The sequence below is a fragment of the Pinus tabuliformis genome, chromosome 2_2 (assembly GCF_031772625.1).
Source record: "Pinus tabuliformis cultivar Carrire ecotype Pingquan chromosome 2_2, CPIR1, whole genome shotgun sequence".
NCBI classification, from domain to species: domain Eukaryota; kingdom Viridiplantae; phylum Streptophyta; class Pinopsida; order Pinales; family Pinaceae; genus Pinus; species Pinus tabuliformis.
This window is the reverse complement of record NC_142300.1, coordinates 1,301,790,670-1,301,800,150: the sequence shown is the minus strand read 5'-3', so window position 1 is coordinate 1,301,800,150 and position 9,481 is coordinate 1,301,790,670.

Sequence of the window (9,481 nt, the reverse complement as noted above, 5' to 3'; positions counted from 1 at the left end):
AGATGAGGAAGGCAACCAACAATCATTGATCTTTTGGGCTTCAATGGGAATGAATGAGAAAGAATAATTTACATATAAACAGTTCATAGAATTGTTTATTCATCCAGATATTAGTCTTATGAGCAACACTCCAATGCCAAGAATCAGTGATGAAATTGTGAAAGTGTTGCATCTAGTTGATCAAGCCACAACAAGAGATTGGTATCTTTACCAAAACTATATAGAAATCGGGGTTAATGGTTGTGACCTTCCACCCTACAAACTTCCCAAGTACCTCTCCATCAGAATCTTTGCACTGGAATATATTAGGCAGAGGTTAAATGCAGATGAAGTACACTTTGTGGCAGCAAAGAAGAAATCACAATTCAAGCTAAAAGTTCAGGTCAGTCCATTCATCTGCAACACTAGAGCAGCAGGAGAAGAAACATATAGGTTATTAAAGGAAATGAAGTTTGGTCTCAGTTTCACTTGGTCTTATGACCTAGTGGGAGTGATTTCTAAACTCAAGGTTGAAAATACGTTTACTGCATATCACCACACAACCAAACCTGAAATAGAGTAGTACAAAATAAAGTTGGAATGGAAAGAGAACACCCTTCAAGAAGCTGAAGAGCAGGTAATTTCTACTTCAAATGTGCAAACTCCACTTGGATGGGAAAATACAGCTAAAAGAGGAAGGGAAGAACAGTCATCCACTACAACTAAAGCATCAAGCCAGGGCTTTAAGATTCTGCATAGAAAGAAGATACCTAGGATCTTTGTGATTGTTGGAGCAACAAATGAGTCTCAAAAAACAACATTTGATGGACTTGGAGAGAATGTGATCTATACACAGTCTACCCAGTCCCCAACTCATTCCACTACTTCTCATGAACAACAGGTAATTTAGACTGGTGGAAGTATTCATAATGACAAGGAGGAGGACATCTTTCATGTTTTCAGTGAGATTAAAAAGAAGAATGGAGAATTGAAATTGAACACCTATACCCAATTTTGGAAACATTCCTCCAGCTCTCAAGCTAGACTTATTTCAGTCTTTGACTCTGAGAAGGGAAAAATGCAGATGGCTTTCCTGCAAGCTCAAATTCCACAGCGCAGGACTCATGCACATTATCATAAGCAATCCTCATTTCATTTTAATGTAAAAGATGTGTATTCAGTTGATCAAATTGAGATGTATAAACAAACTAGACATACGATTTTTTCCACTTTAACTCATACTACCATGAGTTTGTCAAAGTTGTAGGTCACCTTGGCCAATACATAGTCACAACTCAAGTTGGAAAACGTTTCCTCATTGGAAAAGGACACCAAGAGAAAATCCTTGGAAGATCTGGTGCTAAAGATGGGACATGATCCCTCAAACATAAATGCAACAGAAGAACTTGTTAAGAAGAAAAATGCTTAGCTCTCAACATTAAGGAAGTAGCTTAAATTGCCAGCTTCTAAGGATCCAATGACCAAGGAGATTGAAGAAATCGAGACTTAGAAATCTGACATGATGAAGCTCATCATGGAACAAAATCTGCAAATAAAAAAGATGGAGGAGCAAATGGAAAAATTGGTCAAAGAGAAAGAAGATGCTGTCAAGAAGGCTCAAATTCCAATGGATGTAGTTCCTCTTTCAGTAGTCTTAATAACTAGAGTTTCTACTTCAGAACAACATCAACCACAGGTACAGAAGAAGGAGCTGAACAACTTGCAGAAGCTGTTCAAAATATGTCCATTCAGACAGTTGAAATGAAGAAGTTGCAGGATAAACTCAAGGAATTAAAACATATGAAGGCAGTTGCAGATAGTTCACATGCAACTGAGTTGCAGAGGAAAAAAAGTCAAATTGAAGTTTTGCATGAGGAAATCAAAGAGTCCTACCTTGGAAACAAACTAGGTTTGGCAAAGGAAATTCTATGGCAAGAAATTATTGAATCAGTGAGGGATATCTGGCCCTATATCAAGATAATCTTTGATCAAAAATACCTATTGGAGAAAGCTCAGGAAGCTGTTGAAATTATTTCTAAAGAGCTTGAGGACATGCCAGAAATTGCTTCTGAAATAATCAAGTTCCTCAATTCTAAAGACAACTATGAGCTTGTAGAATTGGGTATAAATGACGAGACAACAACTATACTGGAAGTAAAGAAGATCATTACCAAGAAAAACCTCATCCTTCAGTTGGAGGAAAAGTGTAGCAGTGTGAGTACTATATTTCAAATATTTTTCAGTAGGTTAGAACCCTTGACCAACCAGGGTTTTCCCTCTATGTTAGTGATAAACGACAAATTAAAGCCCATTGAAGATTATGTTCGAAAGCTTACAGAGGTGGGTACCAATGCAACTTCAGTTTCAAACATAAGAGGTGCAGCAACAGCAAGGGTTGTGCTGAATGCACTTAGAGATTCCTTTTTCATTCTGAATGAAATTAGACTCATATTTCCAGTAAAACCCACCTTTACTAAATATACAGAGATGGATGAAGTTGATAGAAGGGTAACTAAGTTATCTATCCCAAATAAGAAACATTGAGAAGAATTAATTGATTTACTTGACTAAAGTGTGATTAAATAGTATTTAGTATTTTCAAGAATAGTCATCACTAGCTCAAAAGTTCTCAATTTTTCTAGCAACAGTCATCACCAGCTCAACAGTTCTGAGTTTTTCAAGCAACAGTCATCAACAGCTTAGCACCAAAATAGTGACAGATCAACTATCAGTTTATATTCCTGATTTTTTATTTATCTATTTTTGTAAAATAGTTTAAGATATTTTCTCAGTTCTAAGATTGTATAAATAACTCTCTTTCATGAGTTATTAAGGGTTGCACCCTTGAAGAAGCATTTCAAAACATTAAATGTACTTGAATTTTTTGAATCATTAATACAAAAGCAAAGGATTTTGAATTCTGATTCATGCAGTTTTGTTTTTACTGTAAGCTTTTCCAGTTTTATTTCATAATGTTTTCTTCATATTCTTATGTTTTACAAAGATAACCAGGTAGGAGTAATTGTGTTTCAATTATTCTTATAAGCTTATGAAGTGATCATCTAAAAAGAGAATGAATTATATAAATTGTTAGTTTTATTAATTCCCTCTAAATCATAAAATCATCAACATCTTTTGTAAGATATGGAGAATATCTATTGACACATCCCCTGATGATGGACTCACTTGGTAGTCCAAAACGTTGGGTTCAAAAAACTCTATAACAGGTTATTCCTCCTCTTCTACATCTTTTGTAAGCTTAAACATATTTCGTTAAACCTTCTGAACATAGTTTAAAGGTTTTCTTACTTTTGATTATTCAATTTTCAATTTGAAGACTGTGATAGTCATAGCACCTCTCTATTTCTGCTCACCACCATGCAAGCTATATCACTGTGTGAATTTTAATAGTAGCCCTCTATTTAAATATTAACACTATTCAAAAGGTTAGGCATCACTGTTTTAAATCTATTTCATACATTGGTCCTCCAAATTAAAACAAAACCCCTAAAACAAACGTCTTAGATGCCCTGGCATGATAGCTGAGCTTTATCATCTCAGAGATACAACAGATTCCTCCAATGCATGAGCGATGTGATCGTGTAGTTCGAGTGGATGAAGCAAAATTTGGGTGTTTGGTTGATCCTTAGTGCAAAGTAGAGAGTGATGAGGAGCCTTGAGTGTTTCAACAATGTCTTGGGCATAGGTGAAACCAACCTCAGGACAACGAGGGCCTGACATAACCATCAGCTCGAGCTGAAGTGCCTCGACAGTCTGGGGGGTTTCAACTTCATTGATAGATAGATCATTGTAGACCAGTGCCTTGGACAGATTAACAACGGTTGAATCAACATCATGATCAAATGAGGGAGTGAATAGATCACGATAACCAAGATCAGAAAATTTAGGATGTTTGTCGGCATCCTCATGATTTGATGAATTGGGCAGAGGGGTAGATGAGAAGAGAAGATGTTCACCCTCTATGTTTTCAAGAAAGATAAATGACAAATTGGAAGGATTTTACGAGGAAGATGTGTCCTCTCCGCACTGTAATGACAGACTAACATCCGACGTGTCCTGTAAATGATCGGAAGTAGAAGCATCTGGAAATGAGTTTTCGCAGGGGAAATCAGTAGTGGCAGAATCACAAGGGATGTTAGGATGAAGCGGATGAAGCGTGGCTGGAAGAGAGTCATCCTTCACCATGGGCTCTTCTTTAGATTCCCGTACACACTCATCATGAATGATGGTGCAGGTTGGTTGCATAACACCAACTCCATCGACAACTTGATCCTCGTTCACAATAGGTGAGGAGTCCGGAATGGGATAACACAAGACAATACAATTTGGAGGATCAACAGAATGTGAGGACAGAGGTCGAGGGGAAGAGTCCATGTGATAGCCAACAGGCTTGCATGCCAAATCTGTGCAAATCTCAAGAGCATGTGGGGTGGGAGAGTGTGATAGTTCAACAGAGGTGTGTGCATGATCTCCCACACCACCTGCAGTGGTGGAGCTGTTTGATGAGGTAAAGGCAGACAGTCACTTGTGACAACGACTGTGCTTGCCTGTGATTGCACAGCTCCATCACTGAAGTGTGCTAAGCGAGGTTCAATATGTGAAGAAGATACTCAAATATTCCATCAAGAAATTCCCAATAAATATCATCTTCCAGGAATTGGTAAGCAAGATTACAAAAACGTGTGTAAAACTGTTCCACGGATTCATCGGGTGCTTTTCGTAATTTCAGAATTTCTTTGTTGACTGCTTTACGGTCGTAGTGATTGAAAGCACGATTTATCTCTACAACCAGATGAGCAAGAGAATGAATAGATTTTATGGGCAGCGTGGCACACCAGTGCATCGGATGCCCTCGAAGCATGTAGATGAACAACGCGGAACTCATGTATTCTTCAAATAATCCATGTCTTTCACATGAGCCTACAACGCCGACTGCGTGCCTAACCAAGGCTACGTAGCCTCCACCATCAAATGTTTTATGAGACAAGTTATCCGAGAGGTTTTTCGAGATGATGAAATCATTTCCATAAGACATACATTTCAGAAGAACATCTCGGTAGTGAGTCATGATAGATGTGTAGAGATTCAAAATGGATGTGAGGACTCATCTTGTCATCTAGCCCTCCTTCTAGTGCCAAAATGTTGACGGTGCTGGACCCACCAAAATGTAAGGGGATCTCCCTGGTGAAAAGTCCTAATTAAACCTCAGACCATTTGGTGTAGGAGTCCTAGCAGTGGGTCGTAAAGTAATGTCTTGACCGCGATGTCGTACAAAGGCAAGTAATATAACTCTATCAGTAGCAACCTGGTGTGACTGTTGCAGTGAGTCAAGGAAGGTGTATGAGAGGTTCTAACACATGGGGGTGGAGACGAGTGAGCCCCTTGGTAGCCTACATCAATACTCAACTGGGAAGGGAACACACGAGCAAAGATGCATCACAAGCTGGATAGAAGGTCAGGCGACAATCCAAAGTGATGGTTAAACCAATAGCACATCTGCAACAAGATTCATATAATTTCATATAAAGCAGTTCATAGACAGATACGTAAGTTAAACTACATACATTGCTACAGCAACTGGAACAATCCAACTACAATAACAACATATGCATGAAAACATGCTAGCTCTTATTATATAAATAAGTGTAAGTTCCAATCATACAATATATCCATGTAAACCTGCTAGCGCCAACAGTGGAACATTACAGCCACATCTGCCTTCTCTTCCAAAGATATGTACTAGCTCCGTGCAGTGGAGAAGTCAAGGCGCACTACAATACCATCCAAGCTCTTTCCAAGATAGTCTTATCAGAAGCTTGGCTGACCAAAAGCCCATACAATGAGTTATGAGGTTTTATTTATAGCAAAGGGTGGGGTGACCCTTGACATTCCCCTTTGTGACAATTCATCTACCCTCATGACTCTTCATCTACTCTATGACTGTTACATCCAACTATTGACACTTGACTTACACTTGACATGACATTACATTACAATGCACATATATTCATGTGAGACAACATGGCTTGAGAAAGCCATGCAAGACATCAATAACATTCGGTCCGTTATGATGAGACCAACTCTTTGACATGCTTGTGATGGCGAAGTTGGTGAGTTGATGCCAAGCTTGGTTGTTCATGATGGTGTGCATACACTCCATGGTGACATCTTGCTAAAACGAACTCTTTCCTCCATTGCAACAGGTACATTGGTTTAGCTCCTTCATCCAACTCGTTTGCTAACATGCGCATGATCTTCTTGGGTGCAATTCAACTGACAACACACTGATGCATAATGTCTATGTTGATCTTCAAGTGTGTGCTGGTAGTCACACGCATCAACTTGCCAAAGTACATGTTTAGCTGCAGTTGGAATTTTTTCTTGTCTTTGCCTTGGTGAGTGTGATGAATGGGTTAGATTGCATACATATGCACAATGACATGCATGTTGCTGAATCCCTTGCATGTGGTCAACAACAGTGCTCACCGTGTCTGCTCCGTGTCAGCTGTTAGGATGGATCGTTAACGTGTATAGGCACAATGTCATTCATGAGTTCATGTTGTGCCCACTGCTGTTCATGTTCCTGCTACAACTCATTCGTCTATTTGTGCAACTTCATGTTCTTCCTTGAGTTGCTGCTTCAACACATGCAACTCCTTCTTTGTTCCATTCTCTGTCTTCACGCGATCTTCATGTTGCGCCGTCACCTCATAGCCTGAGTCTCAAAAGTTTCTTTCATTATCAGTGGATCTGCTTGATCTTGCAACTTTGTTCAACCTCCGTGTTGTCAACAACCTTCCTCTTGCATTCATTGTATCCACTGCATTTGCTGTGTTCGCTGCATTTGGTAAGATGCCTTCAGCTATTGTTCATGATGCTGCTTGCTGTGATATCTTGATATTCTTGTCTACAAACAACTTTTTATCTTCGTGAGTAGGAAAGCTCATAAACATTTGATCGACTACCTCTCCAGGTGTGCTCTGGATGGTGTCTTCGACTTTGCTCCCTTGGAAACCATTGTACCTTCACTGCTGAGAGGCAGATGAACACTTGCAATACCTGGAGACATGGAAACACTCATGGCAAGCAATCTATTAGTCGAAAGCCAAAATTAACTTGAGAACTGACTTGCAACATACCTATGTGACTCATAATGAAGGTTGCACAATTTCGGCCGGGAGGTCAGGAGACTGATTGCCAAGACTGCATAAGGCACAGTCTGGGCTGTTGGGAGACTGACAAACTACTGGAACTGTGCAATGCACAATTCAGTCTAGCTACTAACTGCATTGCGTAATTTTCTTGGCCAGTAGTCACTGTCCCTCAAGGCACAGTCTGGGCTGTTGGGAGACTGACGGACTACTGGAACTGTGCAATGCACAATTCAGTCTAGCTGCTAACTGCATTGCGTAATTTTCTTGGCCAGTAGTCACTGTCCCTCAAGATTACGCAAAGCAGGCCTGGGGAACAGCTGCTGGGAAAGAATGCGCATTTCTGGAGAGGAAGGCAGAGCCTTCCCTCTCAGGATTTTGTAATGTTTTCTGGTGAGGCAAAGTCTGGGCCAAGGTTGGGCGGTCTCACTGATGGGAAACTAAATGCGAATGCATGTTGATACTGAATGTAAGAATAAGTGAATGATCATGCATGAAAATCGTGAATGACAGATTCAGAAAATTGACCAACATGCATGTGGGTGAGGGGAGTCACCGAATTGACGACCGTTCTCGAAAAATAGTTTCGTTCATGCGACAACAGTGAGATGTTGACAAAAACTGAAACAATTCTAGGACAAGCTAATATACATGTAAGCGACAAGAAGCATTCAAAGAAATCAAGCAAACAATACTCATACAAGTGAAACTACAAAATGCTACAAAAATGCAACACAAGGCATAGGAAGTGGGCTTACCCAAAAATAGTTGAGTTGAATGTGCTGACTACTCCTAGATGTGATGTGGCATGTCAGAGTTACTAGGTTGATGGGAGGAATGAGATCTGCGGTTTCCAGTTCATGGGTTTTGATAACATCGAGGTTGTGACACAAATGCCACAAATCTAGGGAAAGCGACACTTGCTAGGAGGATCTGAAATGATCCTTGCATGTAACCTCGAACTGCTAAACATACATCCCTGAAACAAGGGATGCTTTTGCATGCTGCCCTGGGAGAAGCAGCCCATGCATGTAAGTCTATTTTTCCTGGTCCTAGAGGGAACCGATCAACTTAGATGCACATGAAAGAGGTTATTCAACTGCTTGAAGGAAATGGGCATTTCTACCTGGGAGCTGGGTTGACTGCCTAGGAGATTTGTGCAATTTCTGGGCAGAGCAACTGATCGCTTCCCAGATTTGCACAAATTTTGGGATGAGCAGCCCTGCTGGGGAAAATTACGCAGTTTCCATTGTGAGTGTTGATTGGAAGAATTGCACAATCTTGGAGCCCAGTAGGCTGCGAGATAGGATTGCACAATTTCTAGAGGGAAGGCTGGTTGACCTCCAAAAATGCGCAATTTTCTTGGGGAAGCTACTAAGCCTGCAGCTGGACCAAGTCTGGGTGAATAGCCTATGAGAGGGATGCATCAACCTGTGATCGACAAGCTACCTTTGTGCAAGCAAAACACTGAATCTTGTGAACTTGACAAGGTAAGGCAAGCTACTATGAAGGTTGGAAGGGAGGCTCCAAAACGAATCTAAGGCAAAATTTTGGACGATGGTTGTAGCTTCTATAACACTTGGCGACACACTCGTAGAACTCCAGCTCTCTGAATGGACCCTGTTCGTGAAAATAAAGTCTAACACCTGCAGTAGTATTGTTTGGTTCTCAGCTCCTTTTGGTTTCCACATTAGCTTGATTATAAGATGTAACATTTTCCAAGATTTTTATTGATTGATGCACATTCCAAGCCAAGGAAACACAATTGTTTCGATTGGGGTTGAGGGGCATATTGGTGCACAAGCAGTATAGCTGTCAGAGTCTTAGTTTCATCTTTGGTGTTGCTCCGCTACCAGCAGGCCTGGGAAATACCCCGATGCAGTCACATAGGAACACAAGCATAGCTCCGTTGCCATCGAGCCTGGCTAGTACCCCAGTGGAGTTACTTGCATCACCTCTCTGTGCAGGAAGCCTTTCTCTTCTTTCGCCTTATTCATTTTTCCTTTTTTCAAACTTTTTCACTTTTATTTATTTATTTTGTAACTATGCATAACACTTATTCATTTCAGAGGCGGAAAAGGGATCCCAACTTTTTGAGAGCAGAAGAGGTTGTTCTAGCAGAGAAGTAGTTTACTATACCTTTGACGTGCATGTTAAGGTTTTACCCCTCACCTTACTCTACTTAGTAGAGTTGACAAGGGTTTTAAACCCAAAAACAACCGACTAGAGTAGGTGACACTAGTTAGCACGCAAGCATTGTGTTTTCACCAAGGTTCACTTCGAACAGTACGTATTTTCCATCGACGTATCATGGACTAAAAGTAACAAGT